The sequence below is a fragment of the Artibeus jamaicensis genome, unplaced genomic scaffold (assembly GCF_021234435.1).
Source record: "Artibeus jamaicensis isolate MK-2021 breed Jamaican fruit bat unplaced genomic scaffold, CSHL_Jam_final contig_482, whole genome shotgun sequence".
Lineage (NCBI taxonomy): Eukaryota > Metazoa > Chordata > Mammalia > Chiroptera > Phyllostomidae > Artibeus > Artibeus jamaicensis.
This window is the reverse complement of record NW_026521857.1, coordinates 7,613,566-7,635,293: the sequence shown is the minus strand read 5'-3', so window position 1 is coordinate 7,635,293 and position 21,728 is coordinate 7,613,566. Positions and strand designations below refer to the sequence as shown.

General features: G+C 39.5%; 1 long non-coding RNA gene across 1 annotated transcript in view; it reads right to left on the bottom strand.

Annotated features, from left to right (window-relative positions):
* Window positions 1-17,809, bottom strand: part of LOC128627881 (uncharacterized) — a 64,728-nt gene extending 46,919 nt beyond the window's left edge. The window contains exon 1 of the long non-coding RNA XR_008392176.1: window positions 17,704-17,809. This is a non-coding gene — a long non-coding RNA (uncharacterized LOC128627881). The remainder of the gene's footprint in view (window positions 1-17,703) is intronic.
* Window positions 17,810-21,728: the final 3,919 nt, after the last annotated feature.

The window sequence follows — 21,728 nt, the reverse complement described above, 5'->3', positions numbered from 1 at the left end:
AGGAAGGGAAAGAGAGAGGAAGAAAAACATCAACGTGTAGTTGCCTCTAGCACACCCCCTACTGGGGACCTGGCCTGCAACCCAGGCATGTACCCTGACTGGGAATTGAACCAACAACACTTCGTATCCAGGCCAGCTCTCAATCCACTGAGACACACCAGCCAGGGCAGCACTTTTCTATCTTAATAACTACATAAAATGCCATGATTAATTTTTTAATATTTAAAACTCTATAATTCAAGAAAGCAGATGGATTGTAGCAGTTATGTTATTCATTCTCTCTCTTTACCAGGGTCACCCCCAGAGAATAAAAAGAAAAATATACTGTCATTGAGCACATACTATGTGCCAGCATTTACTAAACATAACAGCTGACTTTCTCTTGGATAGAGCTTATATTATAAAGTTAGTATCAAAAAATATTCCAGACTTACATATGTATAGCTGCAAAGAGCAACCAAACATCAAGTACAGTACTCTAAATACTGTGATTTAAGTCTCTATTACCCCAGACTTTCACCCAGGCTTCAATGTGGACTTTTTGTTTATTAGCTGTTGTTCATATCTCAGTTCTTCCTCTTTCTTCATCATCATTACCTTAGTACAATGATTTTCAACCTTTTTCATTTCATTGCACACATAAGCTAATTACTAAAATTCTGCAGTGCACCACAAAATACATTTTTTTGCCAATCTGACACACTGGATGGCTATCATCATATTGGCTATTCCCTTTTTTTGACGACCTAAGGGAAAAGTGCCCCTAACTTATATAGTCAGGTATTGCATATTTTAAATTTTTTTGCAGCACACCAGTCGAAAAGCACTGTCTTAGTAACATGCATTTTTTATTATTTTTTGCCTATCAATTTGATAAATTTTTAAATTTATAATGTCCAGTGTCGACAAGGGTATGAGGATACACATACATACATACAATTTGAACCAGCATCTCTAGTCCTAGTAATTTAGCCTTCAAAAGCAGTCTCCTACTATGCAAAGTTTATGAGTGAAAAGGTGTAAAGAGTACAAATTTCCTTCAATACAGAGATGGTTAATAAACCATAGTTTATTAACATAGTGGAAAACTGCAACGCTTTGAACACAATGATGCACAATTAGGTGTGCTCATATAAAAAGATACCCAGCACATATATAGGGTGGAGCAAAAGTAGTATTATAGTTGTGAGTACGCAAAATACATATTTAATAAAGCTACTTTAATAATCACAACCTGCATGTCTTTTTCCATACAAACAACTACAAATCTACTTTTCCTCCATTCTTATATATAGGCAAATGAAAACAGCAAATTGTGAGAGTGTTAGTCCACTGTAATACAAGTAAGGATACTAATTATAACAACACAAAACACAAATACATGCTCAGAAAAAAAAAAGAAAAGAAGCTGTAGAAAAATACCCAAAGTGATTGAGCATGATCATCTTTGGAGAATGGTAGTATGAAGGACTTCAACTTTTTATGTTATTTATTAAATACGTTAATATTTGTAAAGTCCTAAAATAAAGGTTAGACCTACTAAGTGCTATGTAAGGTTTGCTAAATAAAACAAAAAACATAATAATGTGAAAAATATAATATTGTAATATGCTTGTCTAAAAACAAAAGTGAACCCAATATGTAAAAGTTGCAGGTTCAATCCCCAACCAGAGCACATACAAAAATCAACCAATAAATTCATAAATAAGTAGAACAATAAATCAATGTTCCCCTCTCTCCCTCTCTCATTAATAGATACAAGATTTTAAAAATAAAAATGAAAAAATAAAAGTATTGTTAGCTCTTATGTTGTGGATGGAAGACTGCCTTTTTTGAACGACTATTTTGAATCTTGCTAGAAATTCTAATTATTGTTTTCAGCTTGTCTCTTCATTGGAAACACCACCAAAGTATTAAGAAGGCTTTTCACTCCAAGGAATGTTGTGAAAGGCAATTAACTACATTGTCCTGGGATGTTTGCCGCCCTTCTGCTTAGTAGTCATTTTGGGAATAGGGCAAAAACACTCAGCTTGTTCTCACTCAAATTTCTTTCATAGAAGGTGTTCATGAACTTCTCTAGGCCAAAGACAAGGGTGGCTTGAGCCAGGTAGATGACTGTGAACATGAGGAAAGGGGATGGATTGGAGACCTCTTTAGGAGGTTAAAAATAGCAGGGCTCGTGTAACTTTGCCGTTCAGAAGTAATCCTGGAACCCTTGAGAAGCGCAGGAAACCTGCCAAAACAGCAACGACTGAGCCTTGACAGCTGCTTTGAAAAAATAATAGCAAAGAGGGGGGAGAGGGGAGCGGAGGGGAAGAAAAGGGGAATGGAGACCAGGGGAGGAGGAGGAGGATCTAAAAACTTGTGACACTCTTCAGGAAAAACCTGCACTGCTAGACATGCTTTCTTCCTGTATATACAGACCAAACAAGTGTTTTAAGATTTTTAAATATTATTTTTTAAACAACAGAAAAATTGATGGTATTCACTAACTCTATATACTTTCCAGTGCTGGAAGATTCTGACTGAGCTACTTGGTTAACCCGGGAGCATCACAGCAGGATGCCCTGGGTCTGTTGCTGAGGGCAAGGCAAGTGTGGGACTTCTGTTTGTACTCCTGCAGCCAAGAAGTTTTCTCTTTTTTCTTTCTTTCTCCAGAAAAACAGATAAAGTGAAACCGAAGAGTCAAGGGCAGAGATTGAAAAAATGTTAGATGGCAGTTTTACAGGACACACCCCAGAATGTTCTCCTATTATCTTCAAATTTAAGTTGGCCTTGTTAACATAGAGAAAAATTAGCCTAAGGGCCCACATAGAGAAACAGTCGCTGAACTCAGGACAGCTGGGACAAAAAGGTGGCTCAGCTCAAGGCTGCCAAGGTCTCCAAAGGCAGCTCATTTGATGGAGAAGTTTCAATACATGCGGTAGAATCATGAAAGTGCTTGACACATGATGAGGGTTAATAAGTTTTCATAATAGTCAAAGTAAATATTTGTAATATCTCTCTACAGTTTTGCAGGCTAAAATTGTAGCAGTATGGTCTTTGGCAATGGCTCCCAAAATTTTTAAGTGTGAAAACCTTATGAACATCAAAATGCAGTTTTGCAAATTCCCCTGAGTAGTAGTTATGCTCTAAGTGTCCATCTATTTAAAAAATATTTGGCGCACTTTAAGAAAATGTATGCCAAATGCATAGGCAACACTCAACAAATATTATGAATGAATGAAAACAGCATTTGTATAGATATTGAATCTACAGACAGTGCTTATCAGGATCAGCTCTCAATCTATATAGATTGGTCTATTCTCCTCAGCATAGGAACACCTTTGCCCATTTGTCTGAGTCAGAGCAAAACTGAAGCTGTTAATCAAGAGCCTAAGCCTTGCCTGGACTCCACTGGGGAACTGTCTATGTGGCATGTGTCCTATTAGGCTTCTCCACTTTCAAAAACTTGAACCTACTCTCTGCTTAGCTGTTAAGCATGTGGGTCTGCACTTAGCTTTCAGATATTACTGAAGGGATAGTTTGAAGTCATTCATACTTAATTTTATCAAACCTAGTTAAGAGATCTGATATTTATAAAGGACTATTGGGCAGTCTCTCTTTTCCTCTAGAAATAAGATTTATGCTCAGATCATTAGATCTCACTTCCATGTATAATCTTAAATAGTCAGACTCAGAGAAGCAGAGAGTAGAATGGTGTTTTCCAGGAGCTGGGGGGCAGTGGGAAATGGGGAGGTCTTGGTCAAGGGTACAAAGCTTTAGTCATAGCAAGAGGATTAAGCTCTGGAGCATGGTGACTGTAGTTGACAATACTGTATTGTATGCTTAAAGTTTGCTAAAAAGGTAGATTTTAAGTACCAGTACTCTTACGACACACGCACAGATGAATAAAAAGAAACTGATAACCATGTGAGGTGATGGATAGGTTAATTGGCTTGGCTGTGGTGATCATATATCAAAACATCACGTTGTATACCTTAAATATATACAATTCCTATTTGTAAATTATACCTCAATAAGCCTGTTTATAAAAGACATACATCATTCATGCTATCAAATCTCCACTCACCTAGTCTGGATGCAATCATTTGGTTTCCCTCTCCACAGAACTGCTTTCACCAAATTGCATTTCACATTTAAACCACTAGCTCACGTTATGAATGTAAAAAGTGACACACTGATTTCGAGGACATTGTTCTCTCTACAGAGGCCAGGGTAAATCAGTACCAGGACAAGTTTTACTTGTAAGCAACTGCTTTTTTTTCTTTAAAGATAGAGTAAAAATTTCTGTAATGGTATTTTCCTACTGTGTTAAGAAAACTCAAAGCTAATTTTGTGAATCTGAGTTACCTCCAGTAATTTCAAAAAACAGATGGCATACATTTTGTGTATGCACCTCTCTCTAGCTTTTACTGTATTTTTTATAATCTTTTTTTATTTTTTTAAAAATGACAGTATGCATTTAATATTACTTTGTATTGGTTTCAGGTATACAGCATGGTGGTTAAACAATCATGTGCTTTACAAAGTGTTCCCCTGATATTTCCAGTACCCACCTGGCACCATACCTAGTTATTACAATACTATACACCCTGTGCTCTACTTTATATCCCATGACTATTTCATATCCACCCATCTGTACTACTCAATCCCTTCCTAGTTTTCACCCAGTCTTCTAAATCCCCTCCCCTCTGGCACCCATCAGTCTGTTCCCTAATTTTTTTCATTAGCTCCAATTTCCTATTATGTTAGGGCTAGAAGTGACAGAACTAGTTACTAAAACTGCAACTGAGAACAAGTCTCTAAGTAGAGCACTAAGTTCAGTGCCAACTTCAAGTTCAGAGTTCTAAGTTCAGAGGTTCATTGGATATTGCAGCCAGCCGCTTCCACGAGCAGCTTCCTGAAAGGAACCAATTTGACAGAAGCAGCCTAAACATCTTCATCTCAACATTCAACGATCCTCCCACTCCTGCACCGTATATTAGAAAGACTGGAGATCACCTTTTGTGAGAGTGCAATACTTGGTTTAAAAAAATAAAAGAAATATTCCCTCCATAAGAAGGAAAAACTGTGGTCACCTGTTCCAAGGCCAAGGGAAGGGCCTGTGATACGCAGAAAAAAGCACTGGAGCAGATGATCCCCAGCAGAGCAGGAGTGCCAGGAGGAAGAAGAGGAAGTGTCTCAGAACTGACACACCTCTCTCCCAGGAGTCTGCCCAAGAACCAGAGTCCGGACAGCAGGGAGAAGGCTGAGGATTCTGGGGCCGCTGGTGCATGGTGAAGGAGAGGGGTTTCGATAGAACCTGAAGTTTAAAAATGAACAGGAATGAGTCACCTAAATGTGATTGTTTTTAGAATCAAAAAGCTTCCTGATCCAGGTACTAAGTATAAGAATGTATCACTCTATGAACTTCCATTTGGCTCTGAATGTATGACCTGTGCATGTGCCTTTAAATTTTTTAAATATGTATCACCAATCTGATGTATGAGATACGGTGAGTAGATAACTGTTATAATGTTTTTATATTATGTTGTAAAGGTAAGGCTGAAGAGAAAGAAAACAAGAGTGTGTATACTTTTTAAATGCCTGCTGAAATATTTTGGTAGAGCTGTGACCAGTGTGGCTCCGTGGTTGGGCATTGTACCACAGGTTCAATTGTTCGATTCCCAGTCAGGGCACATACAAGAAGCAACTGATTATGCATAAATAAGTAGAACAACAAATCAGCATTTCTATCTCTCTCTCTCTCCCCCCTATTCTTCTCTCCTTCTAAAACAAATAAATAAACTTTTAAATAAACAGATAGAAAAAAAAGAATCAAAGAGCTGAAAACTTATGGAACTGGACTGAGGTGTTACATATGGGACCTGCTAAACAACAAGAAAAGGAAGTTGCATGTAGCAGATTTCAGACCACTAAAACATTTCATTTTCAATCCCAGCAAGTTGAGACTTGTCTCTAACCTAGATACACTTACTCTTATTTCTTTAGTTGTATGGAATCCATTATATTTTTAAGATAACTTTTAAAAACAAAGACTATTAATGGGAATTCTTTTTCTTAATTAATCTTCTTAATATTACTGTGTACTAAATTGGGGGTGGGGCATGAAACCCATGGTACAGAAGTGGGAATCATGGACTGAGAACTTCATAGCAACATACTTCTGTGCCAGCTTCTTTGTGGAATTTTTAATTTGTCAACCACCAATTCTAAACCTAGCTGAGACTGTGGCATGCTTTGGGAGCCATGATTTCCAACCCCCCTCCCCCAAAAAGCTAATAGAATTAATAGATGAGTTTAACAAGGTTGAAATGTCAATATACTAGCAACAATTAGAAAAGGAAAGAATTTAAAGCATCATTTACAACAGCATCTAAAATATTAAATATTTAAAAGGAAATCTAACAAAGGAAGTGCAAGACCTGTATGCTGAAAACTGCCAAACATTGCCAAGAGAAATTAAAGTCCTAAATAAAGGGAGACAGATATCATGTTCATAATTCACAGACATCACTATAGTTATGATGCCAATTCTCCCCAAATTGATTTATAGATTCAGTGTGATCTCAATCACAATTCCAGGAGGATTTTTAAAGAAACTGACATGCTGATTCTGAAATGGATATGAAAATCCAAAACAACTTTGAAAAAGGAGACAAAGGGCTTATGTTGCCGGACTTCAAAACATTTTATGAAGCTACATTAATCAAAACAGTATAGGATTGATATAAAAATAGACAAAACAATGAATGTATTAGAAGAGCTCAAAAACCCAAATACCTATGATTTTTGACAAAGGTTCAAGGCAATTCAAAAGAGAAAGATAATCTTTTCAATAAATGATACTGGAAAAACTGGATAGCCATATGTATAAAAATGAACCTCAATTATTACTTCATATCATATACAAAAATTAAATCAAAATGCTAAGTCTAAATATAAGATATGAAACTATAAAACTTATAAGGAAACAGAAAAAATCATGACGTTAGTTTGGCAGATTTCTTTAATAAAACATCACATACACACACACATAAAGAATAAATAAATTGAATTTCAAAGACACTATTTTAGAAAGCAGAAGTTAAGCAACAGATTGGGAGAAAATCTTTGCAAAGCATATGAGATCTATCCAGAAAAAGTCCAGTCATTGTTAACATAGCAAGAATGGTTTGCATGACATCAATGTAAACTGGCAGCCAAGGAGAGTGGACTGGAATGCACATGAGTGAACAATGATGACTTCACTGTACTAGACAGTGAGAGCAGCAGACCCTGTTGAAGGTGCATGTGTACTGTGTGGACATGGCACTCAAAATGACTGAGTTAGTAGAGCAATGAATCTGCATCAAATGTTGTGTTAAGCTTGAACATTCCTCCAGGGAAACTACTCAGATGATTCAGAAGGCCACAGCAAGCCTTGGCTGGTATAGCTCAGTGGATTGAACGTGGGCCTGCGAACCAGACAATTGCGGTTCGATTCCCAGTCAGGGCACATGCCTGGGTTGCAGGCCAGTTCCCTGCAGGCCAGTTCCCAGCAGAGGATGCACAAAAGGCAACCATACATTGATGTTTCTCCTCCTCTCTCCTTCCCTTCCCCTCTAAAAATAAATAAATAAAATCTAAAAAAAAAAAAGGCCACAGCTGCTGGCAACTGGTGATTGGCAGCTTCATCACGACAATCCACTCACTCATGCATCACGTCTCATGCAGAATTTTTCGGTGAAACATAAAATCACCCAGGTGATTCAGCCTACCTACAGTCCAGATTTGGTGCCCTGTGACTTCTGGTTCTTCCCCAAACGAAATCAGCTTTGAAAGGGCAGAGATTTCAGAACATCGATGAAATTCAGGAATATATAATGGGACAGCTGATGGCAATTGGGAAAACTGTGAGAGGTCCCAAGGTGTCTATCTACCTTGAAGGCGACTGAGGCATCATTGTCCTATGTACAATGTTTCTTGTGTCTTGTATATTCTTAAATAACTGTCTCTATTTTTCATATTACATGGCTAGATACCTTCTGGACAGACCTCATATATCCCCTGAAGAACTGGTATTTGAAATGTATAAAGAATGCTTATGACAACATAAAACAGGTGAAATATTTGAACACACACTTTACCAATGAAGATGTACAGAGAGAAAGTAAGCACATAAAGAGATGTTAAATGATGTTAGTCACTAGGGCAATTAGTCCAAAATGACACCACATAAGGTACCAGTGCACACCATTAGAATGGCTAAAATTTAACATACCAACAATACTAAGTGTTTTCAAGAATGTGCAAAAACTGGAAATCTCATATACTACTGGTGGAAATGTAAAATGTTTCAACCTCTTCAGAAAACAGTTTCTAAAACAGTAAACATAGACCTACGATATGACCCAGCCATTCCACTCCTAGATACTTATCCAAGAGAAATGAAATCACATATCCACACAAAGACATAAATGAATGTTCATAGTAGCTTTACTTGTTATAGCTGAAAACTGGAAACCAGCTAACTGTCCATCCATAGGTAAGTAGATAAAAATTGTGGTCTATTCTTACAGTGGAATACTACTCAGCAATATAAAGCAATGAACTACAGATACACATAACAACATGGAGGAATCTAGAAATAATTATTCTGAGTGAAAGAAGCCAGAAAAAAACAAGATTTCAATGATATAAAATGCTGAAAAATGCAAATTAATCTATACTGACATAAAGCAATGGTTGCCTGAGGGTAACAGAGGAACATGAGGAAAACTTTGCAAGTGGTAATTATACTCATAACTTGATTTTGCTGATGGTTTCCCAGGTGCATAGAAATATATACTATTTACATATCTTAGTGTATATATATATATTTATGTCTTAATTTTTCACTATGGATGAAATTCATATTAATTCATCTATGGATGTTAGAATTCTGGATGCTTTCATTTTCTTTTTTATATTTTCTTATATTCCATGTCTCCATAATGATCATATAATCCTTTTCTAATAAAAATATTATCATTAAAATAAATGTTTAATAAAAAGATTAATTTAAAAGATCTTATAAATACTATAAACATTATAAGTATCAAATGCTTAATATATAGGATGGATACCAAGAGGAAATTTTTGCCTAAATATTTACATGGCTGTAGACAAGATTTTAGAAGAAGTCAGCTAATCCAGAGAAAAGGGAATGAAGGAGAGCTTAGCAAATAATTAATTTTCTTTAATAATGCTCTCAACTCAGTTTTGATATCATCTACCACAACCCTTTGCCTTCTCCTCATATAGCATAATTACGAAGGAATAGAGGTTATTCTGCTGCACCAGAGTAAGTCAAAGAAGCCTCTTATAATTTACCCCCAAAAATCCAGGGTGCAGCAGGGATTAGCCAAACAACTGTAGTCTTTGTTATTTGTGCACTATTCTGATGGGCACTGAGGGATGGCAAGGAGAGTCTGACCTTGAGAGCAGCAACAAGCAGGTTTTAAAAGCAAGTGGCAGTGCCCTGCTGCTCCTGACTCTGGAATGCATAAAAAATCTTCATTAACCTCTTGAAATAATATCACCCTTTGCAGACACTGCTGCTTTTCTAAAACTACTTTCATTCCCCAAGTATTGCCTGCAGACAGCACAAACTTAATGACTCTGAATCAATTTGCCTTTGAAGAAATTTCTGGTTCTGTGAGATTCCACAGATTTCCCAAGAAAAAGAGGAACACCTTATATAGAGCTGCAGATTCTGAATCATTAAAGGTGGGCAGGATCCACTCACAGCCCCTTGGATCCAGAGATTTCTCTTCTCATTTACATCTGCACATTCCTGGCTACCATCCCAAGCCAGATATATGTGGAGGAGATGGGAGCAATACCACTGACCTCAAGGTAACTAAAAGGCCAACTGGAATTTTGAAGACCTGGAAGGTTTTTCTCTTTTGAACAAACACCCATGGAGGTAAGGCTAACACCAAAAGTTAGCCTTATCTCTCAACAAATCATTTCACCAACCTCAGTTTGTCTCGTCACTTCTAAAATGGAAAAAAATGTATACCTCAAAGTGCTAAAAATTAGGAAATCAACATCTCTTCCTCCCTTACTTTCCTCACAAATCTAGCCTCACTAACGAAGTTTACTAGCCAAATGGCAAGTTTCTTTAGTAGCTAATATTTAACCTCCTTTTAAAATGTCAAATAAAAACAGAGCTCTAAAGTCAAGACTGAACTTCCTTCTTGTAGCTTCTCTTTGAAATGCAGATAGGCAGACCTGCAGTCAAGGTCACCTTGATAAATGACATCAAGTACTGGTAAAGAAGCTGGGCCTGATGTCGAATCTGCTGAAGAGGAGGTTCTGTTTAGTCACATTCCTTATAAGGAAAAACCCCTTTTCCCTTCTTACAGATTTGTAAGACAAGTAGAGAGCAGAGACAGATTCCACCCATTGTACTGAACTTGGCTCAGTAGATTTATACTTGCCAATCAGGATGCTGAGCAAAATGTGGTCAGTGAGACAAGAGCTACCAAGATCTGAGGTGGTCCTACAAATAACTGGGTTGGACACAAATTCTACAGACCTCGGCTTACTACAAAGCTCAAAGAAAACATTTTCAGCAAATGTTAGTACAGAATATCAAGCTGGGGAGATGCAAAGGGAGGCAGAATTCTCAGCTCTCCTCACTTTCTGATAGGAGATGGGCTCAGGCTGGTGATGACAGAGAGATCCTGCCAGGTTGCCAGAAGGCCTGTCACTGTGCAATCTAAATAATTGCTCTATGTAGCTGTAAAAACTAGTATTAGTTACCCACATCGACTAGTTCTAGCATCCAGTTCTAAGTGCTCTGATCTATAACCCCATGGGTGCCATCTTGCTTTATTGTCTAGAGACATTACAATAATAGATGAGCAGTAACCTGATGGTTATGACATGACCAGTCCATGTGATGGCCCAGGTATCTCTGAAGCCTAAGGAAAGTTGAACATAGTAGACCTAGCCCCTTTTATATTATCCCCATTTCACAGAAGATGAAATCAAGGCAGAAAGTGGTTATAAAATCACCCAACATCTCAGCTAGTATATTGTAGAGACAAAAATTGAATCCAGCTGATAGAATTCAAAAGTTCCTACTGAGCATTGCACTATGCTGTATTGTAAAACTACCTGTACATGTTCCTGAGGAAAAATATCCCATGCGGATCAAAACAAAGAGTGACCTTGGCTTTGGTTAAAAGAAAAAAAAATTCTCCTCCACTCATATGGTTACCTAAAGCTACAGACTTAAAATTAACAAGAGGCTGAGCCATCATCTTGTCCAGTCTCCAGCCCAGAGCATAAATCCTTTCTATAACACCCCCCTAACATATCATGCATCTCCTAGTACTGCCACAAATACCACAACAAGTAGGAGATTGTATTTATGGAGCATATATCCCATGTGTGACTCTCCTTCATTTAAAGTATCACATTTAGTCCCTATTAGGTAAGAACCATGGAATTCCCTTTTTCAGACTTAAGCTGTCACCTGAGCCCTGTGTTGTGGCACTTGTGCTCAGCAGGGTTGCTGCTGATGTTCTCTGGACCTTCAGTTCATTCTTTGTGTGAGCTGCCTTTTTGCTTCCTTTCTTTACTTAATCCAGTTGTTTTATCTCTTATTTATTTAATAGATATTTAAGATTAATGTCCACTGTGGGTCAGAAACTAATATAGGCGCTAAGGATAAAGCAGTAAGCAAAATAGAATTCTTTCACTCATGAAGCCTCCATTCTGTTTGAGACAAGAGGAGAAATACATAACAAAGACAGAGGAGCAGGGATGTGAAGAGAAGAGAGAAAAAGATCTACATCTAAGTATTTCTATCCATCCATCCATTGATCAGTTGACTGACCGATCCATGGATAGGTAAATAGGCACACAGGTAAAGAGAACCAGAAAAGGAGAGGCAGAGGGGAAAAATTTTGGTGGTGAGTGTTATGATGAGAAAACAAAGCAGACTAAGAGGAATTGAGAGTGATGGAGTATAAGGATGGGGTGTGGAATTCAATATCACATGGTTTGAAAAGTCTTCGCTAATAGTCACCAGCAAGCAGAGACTTTAAGTGGATGTTTCATGTACTTTTGGGTTCCTGTATCGGGGAGAAGATAGGGTCAATATTTCTCATCTTAACATCCTCAAAGAAGTCCCTACATATCTCCATTCATTCATTTTGTAGTATCTTAGTGGTTTTGTTACCCCAGAATTGGCAGGAGGCACAAAGACGAAGAACAAATCTTAGCTGTCTTGAGTCAGGTTTTCTGGGAACCTGACTCTGACACTGAGATGTGTGTGCAGGAAGAAGTTTGATTAGGGAGTGCTCTGGGGAGCAACGTTGTAAGAGAGTGAGCAGAGGAACATGTCAACTAGTCCAACAGGGAGTTCTGGAGCTGGGCTGGCTCTACAGAGGCCAGGCCAGGACTTTGAATTCCTTCCTGTATCACTTAGTTACTGCATGCAGCCTATCCCCAAGGACAGAGAGAACCGGGCTAGGCTGCTCCTTTCAGCAAAGGGCAATTGAAGGCAAGGGACTCCAATAACAATAGTAGCCAACACTTGCAACATCTGTGGAAATGAGCAAATGAGTTCCTTGACACCAGACAGAGGTCTGGGCAGGACACCACAGTATCTACTGCACTGACTTTGCCCGCACTTTCCCAGTAGGCAGTGTTACATGAGGGTTAAGAACATCTTGAGTTGGAAAGCCTGAGTAAAACTTGTCTCCACCATTTAACAGTCATATGGCTGTGGGCAAGTCTAATTTGCCTATGTCAGCATTCCCTTGTCTGTAAAATTAAGGTAATAATGGCATGTATTTTCTAGGGTTATTCTTAAGATTAGATGAGTGGGTGAATGTAAAATGCTTACAAAAGCACCTTGGAGAGCAGCAAACAAATAATAGGGTATGTTTTCTCTTACTCTCTGAACACTCCCTATACCTATTACTACTTTCATTTTAATAATCAAGTTTAGATAACTCACTAAAAGAGCCTACGCATACTTGCCCACTCAGCACTTCTTCTGCTTCACTGCTTTGCAATGCATGTGGTTTGTAATGGGACTGGCCCTGCCCCTCAAGCTCCAAATTGGGACATGACTTGGGCCTGGCCAATCAGAGCAGTGCATCCCTGGTCACAGGTCCTGGAATCAGCATCCAACCTAAACTATGAAATAAACTCTCTCTTGGGCTTCTAAACTTTTATGAAAGCTTGCTCTTTTTCCCCTGATAATCTTGTCTATAAGGATCATGTAAAGATCCTAGGAATTCTCTTGGAGAGAATTCTCTTTGGAGAGAACTGGCCTAAGAAATGAAACCAACCTGAAAGAAACAATGCCTATGTCTGTGATTGAGTTCCTGGATCCTGCCATGCCTGAAACCAGTATTCTGGGTTTTGCAAGAACATGAATTAAGAAATTCCTTTTTGGAGTTGGATTTGAGTTGGGATTTTTCACTGGCAACACTTAGCTAGGTCAGCACATCTGAGAGCAAAAACCCAAGAGAAAAATCAGTAGTTCTCTCCCCATCCTTTTCCACTCTCCCTCAGGCTGTGTTCGATTTATTTCCTGACCTTGAGGAAGAGTGTCCTGAGTTTCCCTTTCAAACTTTCTTCACCCATATGATAATGTCAGTATTTTAAAAGGAGTTAGCCTGAACAGATTTCTCTCCCTAGCCTACTTCTTTAAGTTCCCCAAACTCACCCACACGTTACTTTATAGTTCTTAAACTTGAACATAGATCACAATCACCTGAAGGATTAATGAAAACACAGATTACTGCTGATTCCTACATCCAGTGTTTCCAATTCAGATGGTCTGGGGTAGGGCACGAGAACTGAATTTCTAACAAGTCTTCAGGGCATTACTTGTGAAGCTAGGGAAATTCCTGGGCATGTGGAATGGGGAAACTGAGACAAGATAATTAAACAAGGCCAAACAATTTGAACAACTTATAGACAGCTAGTGAATTGCAAGACTTTGTCATCCCTACCCAAGGACACTTGAGAACAAATGGTTTTTACCTCTCCTCCCTAACTGGAGAATAAACAGCTTAAATCACCCTGGTCACAGACATAGAAAACAGAGACCCAGATTAATGCCATTCATGCCAGCCAAACCTAAGGACAGATGAAGTCAGACAAACAAATAACAAAAACCTGACTGCAGCCAAACAAACCCCAAATAAAAGAAAAGCAGTGAAGCTATCAAATGATCCCAAACTCCCCTAGATGCTCATTTTGATGAATCAATATACTGAAGGACGCACTTAGAAAACTAATGAATATTCTGTTAAGACACCCCCTAACCTCCCTTAGGTTTCCCACATGCAGAAGAAAGATAAAAATCCTCAAGACAAAGGATGCCAGTGCAGGCTCGCTCTAGAGCACACCCACGCCCGTTCTCGGGCATGAACTTTTCACTTTCCTTCTCCTAAACTCTAAGGGTCCCCAGGAGTCTTGCAACCAGGAGAGCAGCAGGGAGCTGCAGCTTGTCCAGCTTCCCCCCAACCCCCGCCCATGCTGTCTCCAAGGCCCCCTTTTCTTCTGACTTCCCTGCCTAACAGCAAACCTCTGCGTTGGCTCACTTTGGTCCTATTACGTTTCTAGGGAGCAGAAGCAGAGCAGCACCGAGGTCACAGGTGGAAAACACTGGTTAAGGAGAAGTTACACTTATACAGTCCTAAAATGACATTCAGCCCTTTGAAGGCAACTGCAAGGCTGATGTGGCCCCTGGTGAAAATGAGTGACACCCCTGGCTAGGCTTTCCCCTGTTGCTTATTCTACCCTAAGTCCTTCCTTTGTTTCACTGTCCCCGACCTTAATAAATGCTCCCTCGCCGTCACTTGGACTTGTGTTTTGAAATATTTCCTGCATGAAGTCAAGAACCCACAAACTACAGGCTGACCTGAGGCAAACCCATTCCAGGACCCAACAGCAACACTCGGATGCTGATGGTCCTTGACCCGATATAAGAAACCACTGCATTGCTTGACAGAACTTCTTTATCCCACACTGAAGTAAAGAAATCAATAAAGTCAAACCCATTTTTCATCTTTATACAGATTATCTCCCACATGACCCCAATGCGTATTTGATGACTCACAGCTGCCTGCCTGTTTGACACATATTGAGACAGAAAGCCAGCTGGATGCTTGTTGTGAAAAGCTTGGTTGCCATGGGATTGTATGTGCCGTCACCCTGAGAAGCCCGGGCTTGGCTCTTTGCTGCTTTAGGAATCAAGCCGGCAATTGTATAGGAACAGGGAGAGAGAGGTAAGACTTTGATTTTAAAGAAAATTCTTGAATTGAAATTCCTTTCCCAAACATGTTACTACATGAAAAACAATAATAACTTTGAAAATGCTTTTCAAAAATCATTAAACGTACAAAATACTATTCTCCTTTTAACATACACAGTTGTGTGCCAACGTGAAAGCCAGCAGCCACAGATCCCCTTTCCTTTGGGAACTGAGAACATTGTGCAAACTCTTGTGAGTTGATTTTCTCAATTTCTTTACTTACAGGATAGTTGCTAACTCCAAGATAGCTCTCCTAACAATATTTGTTAGTACTCTATTCCTTCATCTTTATCTTGTAGATCTTCCCCGCTAAATCCAGAAAATCATTCCTCTTCTTCCTTCCTCTGTTTCAATTCTTAGAAGAGAACTGGCCAAATCTGCTAAGTAAAAACTAGTATGGGTCTATTCAATCAGAAGAAAGCTATATGTATTGATCAACTTAGATACAAGAATTAGTGCCACCAACATCTCAAATTCTTGGAGTCCTGCAAGCTTGACAAATGTCTTTTTCTTCTTCATTTTTGTCTAACAGTGCATCTACTCAAACATCTTAAAGATAACTAAAAATGTATTTCTGTTGAATTTTTAATCATCTTTATAATTTTGAATATTTTAGCAGTATTCTTTTTACTCATTTAAATCACAAATTTTATTATTTAATTACATCATGGGTTGAAGAGATTTTGGAAGGTTTATCTGAAAACCTATTTATGATTTATAATTTTGTAAATAAAGGACATGCATTTTTGTCTTAGTAAAGGTCTACAAGCCAATCCATTTCTTGCTCAAGGACCAAATACATTTCTATGCTCCTTTAAGCCTGTAACATGTATTTAACAACAGAGGCCCTTCAATTTGGTCAACTCATAGATTACCAAGTTGAACTGTGTGGTTATTTACTTTGCAAAATGATTTTTTGCTTTTCAAAAGAATCAACCATAGTTTCATTTAACTAGTTACTTGTGAAAGCATATTTTGACTCACACACATTTTCATGCACACAGCTGTAGTGAAAAGCAAATGTAAAAATGAAATAGAAATGAAGTATCATCACTCTTATTTTAGGCCTGTAGATATTGCCTCATTAGATTGACTCCCATGTCCTAACAGAAAGTCTCAAAACATGAGACTTGCCATGCGGATGTTAGGTTGAGCGTTAACAGACACAGCTTTGATAAGAAGCCAGGGAAAATCGAGGGCTACAGATGTTTGGTGATGCCTTACACACAGGGTTACCAAGAGTAAGAATTAAAACGTTCAAACAGCAAGCTATTTGTTTCCAACTATCTCCTCTGTAGCTCATCCTCGGGGGTAATAATTCTGCCTCAGGACACGCTACACCAGTAGAAAACTATTTTAAAATCAGGCTCCACGCCTGCCCCATTTCTCAGCTAGGCTTCCTCATCCTTATTCTAGTTCTGGATATTAAGATTGGGGCCTATAAATGGATTTTTAACATTCTCTTTGTTGTATGCCTCAAATGCTCTTATCTTTTCCTATGTCCTAGCTATCCTTTGTAACCATAATCTAGCTTGACTTCTAGAAAATGACCCGGTTGGTATTTTTCTCTTAAAGGTGTATGTCTCCCATGTTTAGGCAGCCGGTCTCTGTGGAAATAAACGGAGCATTTCATAACTCACTGACTATCTGGGAAGACTACTGGCCATATATAGCATCCTCATCCAGATGCCACTGTGCCTGAAATTGCACCCTCAGTGCTGGATTGAACACGTGTTTACCTGTGCAGGTGTGTGCTAGGCTAGTGCTATAAAAAGGACCGATTTGGTCGCCATCTTCAAGGGACTGTGTCTGTTCTTTCTCTGTAGCCCTGGGGGGGGGGGGGTAGGCCTTAGTTATTTGTTTTTAGAGAGACGGAGTTAGGGAGAGAAGCATCAAAATCAACTGGCTACCTTTCCATTTGCATGACAACACGCCACCCACTGGGCCACACCAGTCAGCGCCCCCATAACCCTGTTACTATGCAACTGTTCATAGTGTAGTTTATAACACAGCATGCTAGGATTCATCAGCTCTTTCCTCCTAAAGCGTCTTTGGGAGAAGGCAAGTTTTAAAGAACACAATTTTCACAAACCTCTGGTAATAAATATAATGACCCACAGCCGCCAGTTTGAGAAAAACACCACCCTGATCACATTAAAGACAATTTGCTAACCAAGAGCTTTTCCCCACCATTACTTCAAAGAAACACTAGATGGCACTAGAAAACTGCCGCACGAGAGTAACTGAAGAGGCATCCTTGGCATGTGGCTCCTTTCTCAGCAAGTCAGCATTTCACAGACTCAGATTTGCCCTCATAGTTACCATATTCTCAGAAAAGAGCAAAAGAAACAAAAACAAACTGACATTCTAACAAAAGAAGCACCTACCATTATCATTCTCAACTGCCTGATTTAATGCAGAGAACCAGCAATGTGGCTTGGAGGCAACTTCTTGATTTTCTAAGCAACTCTAAGTTCTCATTTCCTCATAACGCAAGAGTCGGAATTTCTTCTAGCTTCCCTGAGAGGAGTGTGTGAGAACCAAATGTCGTAATGGATTGCAAAACCATTTGTAAATTGTGATGGGTTATTCAGTAATTACCATTCGCACACATTTTCCCCTGAGATCAGAGCTTGTCCTCAGGCAACACAGACTGAGGAGAGAAAAGCAGCGTCTCTGCGGAAGGCGGGAGGTGCTCTGCCCAGGAATGCAGCGTTTCCACTGAGCTCAGCCAGCACGCTTTCAATGGCGTACAGTGAAGGAACAGAAGTGTCATTCAGTTTCTGGACACCAGGGATTTGCTCTCCCTGCTCTCTGGTTCAGTTATCACCCCTGATTTAATTCCAGTCTCAGGCAGAACCCCCGGCACACCCACTCCCAGTCCTCTCAGCAAACTACAAGTGAAACTGAAGGCTAAGCAAAATGGTGAAATGAAGAGTCTCGAAAGACCCACTCTTCTTCCTTATCCCAATTTTAACTTTTCCTCCCCAGATAATCTTGTGCCATCAGTTTTATCCAGGCTGCCCCAGTCTCATAGGGAAATGAATAGAAAGATGAATAAATGGCTTAAAGAAATTCCAGAAACATCTATATTTTAAGTGAGAATGGTAACAAAAAGGGTAGCAATTCATCCAAATGAATAAATCTCTAATGGTTAAAAATATGAGGCACTGTGGGGGGAGAGACTTCTTTACCGACTCTTTCTATCAGAAGAGTCATCTCTCTTAGCTTTTAATAGAAGGCCCAGCCACCTTTTCTTCTTTTTTCTTCTCATCTGTGCAGCTGACCATGTTCTGAAATGTACCTACTATTCTCTTTCCTTTGCTCTGTGCCCCTCACCAAACGCACCTGTAAATTTAAAGAATCTTTCCATCTGACCCTAAACCCAATGTTGAGGTAATCTTCCCTCCACCCACCCCCAACCCTTACACACATACTCAACAGAAATCAAACTAGCCACCATATAAGGACGAGAACTTAGCAATAATACTTTAAATCTTTGTACAGCTTTACAATAAACGAGTATTTCCACCTAACAGGTAAAAGGAGAAAAACGAGATATAGTAACTTGCCTCCGGTAAACCAGCAGCAGGACTCAGACCTACATGTAGCACCCTGACTCCTGGCAGGCCAGAAATCTATGGAAGAGGAGCGTGAGGAATAGAATGATACTACGCCATGCCTACACCTCCAGGCCACAGGCTTCCTGTGGGACCAAAGGCAGATCATGTCTACAGCCAGTGCTGGTGACATCGCTATTATTAGGGATAGAGAGCAAAGACAGAAATGTGGTCTCAGCACCTTGACATGGTTATAACTCTCTGAGTCCCTTAAGTGTTTAAGACAAATGCTACCCTGAGCTGAAAAAGACCCAGAGTACCATTCCCGTATCCAGATTCAACCTGGGAGCTTGGGTACCTTGGGAAACTGTGAGCTAGGGCAGAAAAGAAGAGTTATGTAAAGAAATTGGGTTTCTTTAAATTCCAGATTTCTCAATTCTCCCCGAGGATGGCCAGTGTGGAAAGTGTTCTCCAGGCTGTTGTCAAAGAGGGGAACCACCACAAACTTTCTGCATTTTTGCTAAAACCCCCTAATATGACTTCACGGTACACTCGCCAACAACTTTTCCTCCCTGACTGTTCCTACTGGGGCTTCCTCTTTGGCTAACAGCAGAGCTGCGCCGCCTCCTTTGTGAGAGCCCGCGTCCTCCCCCACTGGGGAGAGCTCAAGGCCTGGGAAGAGACTCCCCGCCCAAAAATTAGGAGTGAAGCATCCAAAACACTTTTCAATCCTGAGTGTCTTAACACGGAGAACAAGGCAGATGGGGACTGAAAAGAATCCAAGAGAACTGTTAAGAAGAGCCACCCATTCTGAGGGTGCATTGCTGTCAGGGGCCCCTCTAGGAACTCTTTGATATCCACAGGAAATGCTTCCATCTGAGAGCTGGGAAAGTGGCACTGGCTCTCCAGGCACACACTGCCCATGCTACCCTCTGTGGTCTATCTCCTAACTGAGAGGTGAAGGCACAGAAGGCATCCAAGGGCCGAAACAAAGGAGGCCGGAAGCCCAGCCCATTATCTTCAAAACACATCAGGAAACTTTGTCAACACAAGGGTGAGGCTGTGGGTGCTGCCACCCTGGGACTTCTCAACTGTGGTGGAGCGGTTTCTCGGCAGGACCTAGTGGGCCTCGCACACCTTTGCTTCCAAAGGCCCAATGGATATTGGATATACATGTTTTTGTATATGTGTGTACATATATTTATTCGGCTGAACGTTGGACAAGAGGGGTTTGAACTGCCCAGGTCCACTTATACGGCGGTAGTATTTTTTCAATAAACACCATCCACCCTTCCCGTCCCCAGGTTTTGCATCCTCAGATTCAAACAACGTGGAATCGTACACAGTATTTTCACATTCCCAACTGCAGATTCTCAACTGTGGATTAAAACTACTGTTTTCCATCCCAGGTTGGTTGTATCCATTGATACAAAGGGCCAACTATAAAGGTGTCAAAAGTTATATGTGGATTTTTTACCTTGAAGGGTCAGTGCACCTAATTCCTGAAATTAGTCAAGGTCCATGGTATATGTTTCTGTGCATATTATGTGCATATATACATGTATACATATATACATGTATACATATACAGTCCTTCATGAGTGTGGCTAAATGGAGCTACAAAGGAAAAATTTATATCTTACACTTATATAAAACTTTCTGCCTTTATCAATAACTCGTGCATATATTACTATATTGTTTCATTCCTAAGATATGAGGTAGATTAGGCAATACTATTATTAGTCTTATTTGGCAGATGAGAAATTCGACTTCCAATACAATGTGCTGGTTTGAATCAAAACTAGACTCTAGGTTTGATGACGTATCCACATCACCCTGCATCTGACAGATACTTCTTAATAACTATGAAATGTATATAGTGTGCAATGTTTTCAAACATTCAATGTTTTATAAACATAAGAATTATTTTTGCTGCCCCCCAGGTTGCCTTTTATCTCTATAATTAAAATCAAAGTACAAGTGAGCAAAAATTATTTGGACGCTACTTATCTTAAATAGCTATTTGGTCTATTGTTCTTAGCCCTACCTGCATATTAGGAATCAACCAAGGATCTTTTTAAAAATATCAATGACTGAGCTTCACCCTGACCAACTGAAGTGACTGTCTAGGAGTGAATAGGGCAAAGTAATTTTTTTAAAGCTCTGTGTAGGACTTTGATATGCAACCATGGGCTTGGTATACAAGTACACAATGTTACCCAATGTAGCACCTGATGCCAAATAATTTTGCACGTTTCGTGTGTACACATACTCATTTCTTTAATCCAAATGTCCCTAAGTTTACTAGCTAATCAGGCATCACCTTTTTCAGTAAAGTTCAAATAAAATGACTCGAGCCACCATCTAAAGTATGGTGAGAAATCCAACTACTTCCCAATATTTTTGAGGAGTCCAGAAAGCATGCTCTCCTGGTTCATCTCACTCCAAATTCCTACTGTTCCTGGCTTCTCAGTCCTACTTACCATATTGCTTCTTGCAGACGCTCACCTGTTTCTTCATCCAACTTCTTACCTTTGGCCATTACCTTCCCACCTCCTTTCAATACTTAAAGCAATCGTATCACCACTACTTCAGGGAACAAACTTTTGCTAAAAGCTTATGTTTAATATAGGAAGACTGCAGCTCTGAAGAAAAACTTATCATTGGGTATTAAGCATCATTGTTCTGACAGTTTCTCAGTCCTCCACAGGAAAGTCCTGCTAGCTGCTTTTTTTTCCCTTAGTCCTTACAATTTTTTATGTTGCTGTATCCTAGCATATTTTTCTACCACCCTCCTTTCTTTCATTGGGCCAAGAGTCCTCACTATCTTTCTACCAACATACAACCCAAGA